Below are 2493 nucleotides of genomic sequence, written 5' to 3'. Positions count from 1 at the left end.
AATTCCTGACCCACAGAAACTGTGAGATAGCTGTTATTTTAAGACACTACAGCTGATAGGAAGAACTATTACACCTACATCCCAGGGGCCCTAGTGGTGCTGTAAGATAAGCACAGGAATACTAACCACTAAAAATGTAGCATCAGGATTGGAGGAAGACTTATTAACAACATGTGATAGGCAGATGTTACAACCTTGTTTGCTGAAAGTGAAGTGGACTTAAAAAAGGACAATAGTTCAAATTCACAAGCTTTTGTGCGGGAAAAGAGGCTTTCTGCTCCTGTAAAGATTTACAGTCTCAGAAACTCTATACAGGCCCGTTGAGTTGGAATTGTCAGAGTGGGTTTTATAAATGTTACCTACTCCCAGGTATCACTCTAGTAATTGTCCTCTGGCATCATTAATCTCTCTTTTTAATTATTCCAGCAGCATGATGCATTTTTCCCATCTAAAAGAAAACCCTTTCTTGAGCTCACATTTTTTGCACTCCCCCTTACCCCCCATCCCTCCATGTATTGCCCACAATCATGATTTCCCATTACTTTTCTTCAGCCTTTTCTGGACTAGTTAAGACTCTGCAGCTCCCCTGCCCTCTGATTCAGCTCTTGTCAAGCTATAGTCATCCTGCTGGCATTAAATCCAAAATGCCAATGATCATCTCACTTGATTCATTTATTTATTCAGGTAATAAATATGCCAGACATTTTTTTAGAAACTGGATAGCAGTGAACAAAACAGAACCCCTTGACCCCATTAAAAAACAAAAACAAAAACAAAACTATTCTTACTGAGCTTTCATTCTGTTGTTAAGGTACAGGGAGGACAAATAAGCAAGAAAGTAAATGATTTCCAAGTGTCTATGGATAAAATGATAAAATATTGTATTTTGAATTTGCTACAAAATAGAGAGGAGGAATAAGAATATAGACGAAACACAATTAGCTCTTGTTAATTATAGATGTTCAACTATTTCAAGAGGCAGCATATGATCAAGAGCCAATGATACTGAAGAAGTCCAATGTTCATTGAAGGCATTGGCAAGAACAAAGTTCCAGGAATTGATGGGATACAAATTGAAATCTTTCAACAAACTGATACAGCACTGGAGGTGCTCACTCATGGATGCCAAGAAATTTGGAACAGCCTGGCCAACTGACTGGAAGAGATCCATATTTGTGCCCATTCCAAAGAGAGGTGAATCAATGGAATGCGGAAATCATTGGGCAATACCATTAATATGGCAAATATAGCAAATAAAATCTTGCTAAAGACAATACAAAAACGGCTGTAACCATACATTGACAGAGAACTTACAGAAGTTCACACTGGATTCAAAAGTGGAATGAGGGATATCATTGCTGATGGCAGATGGATCTTGCCTAAAAGCAGCAAATACTAGAAAGATGTTTACCTGTGCTTTATTGACTACACAAAAGCTTTTGATTGTGTGGACAAGCTACGGACAACATTGCAGAGAATAAGTAGTCCGGAACTCTTAATTGTACTCTTGAGGAACCTGTACATAGACCAAGAGGCAGTTGTTGGAACAGAACGTGGGAACACTCAATGGTTTAAAATTAAGAAAGGTGTGACCCAAGGTTGAAGTCTTTCACCATACTTATTCAATCTGTATACTGAGCAAATAATCTGATAAAATAGATCATAAGAGGGAAAAAGTGGCATCAGGATTGGATTTATTAACAATCTGTGATATGCAGATGATACAACCTTGCTTGCTGAAAATGAAGAGGACTTAAAATATTTACTGATGAAGATCGAAGACAATAGCCTTCAGTATGGGTTGCACCTCAATGTAAAGAAAACAAAAATCCTTACCATTGGACCAGTAAACATCTGTATAAATTGAGAAAAAATTGAAGTTGTCAAAGACTTAATTTTGCTTGGGTCAACCATCAACACTCATGGAAACAGCAGTCAAAAAAATCAAACAACGTTATACCAAGAAGGGGAGTGATTAACTTTTCAGTCTAGGAGTGGATGTCCCTAGGACCATCAAGGGAGAAGAGCAGAGAGCGGAACCCTACCCAGAGAAGCAGTGATGCCTAAAACGGAGCCAGAGATGATGACGTGGAGTGATGGAGCAGCTGGAGACTTTAGATCCAGAGAGGTAGAGCGACCGGGTGCTGAAGCTGGTGGGTATGAGGGAAGGATTGCATGGAGGGGATTGTAACCACGGCAATGAGACGATAGATGATAGAATGAATGTAAAACTAATGTTCTCCCATGTAAACTATCACATAATTCACAATAAAACATTTAAGAAAAAAGAAAAAGAAAGGATGTAACTGTGATGCCCACCTTTCCTGATTTCAAACTATTCAGTGTCCACTTCTGTGGAATTTCATTCTTTGCACAGTTATCCATAATTTGTTATAATATACACAGTCAAATGCCTTTGCATAGTCAATAAAACATGAACATTAAAAAAAAAAAAATCAAACAATGTATTGCATTAGGCAAATCTGCTGCACA

This window comes from Chrysochloris asiatica, unplaced genomic scaffold (genome assembly GCF_000296735.1).
Source record: "Chrysochloris asiatica unplaced genomic scaffold, ChrAsi1.0 scaffold00131, whole genome shotgun sequence".
Lineage (NCBI taxonomy): Eukaryota > Metazoa > Chordata > Mammalia > Afrosoricida > Chrysochloridae > Chrysochloris > Chrysochloris asiatica.
This window is presented reverse-complemented; position numbering follows the sequence as displayed.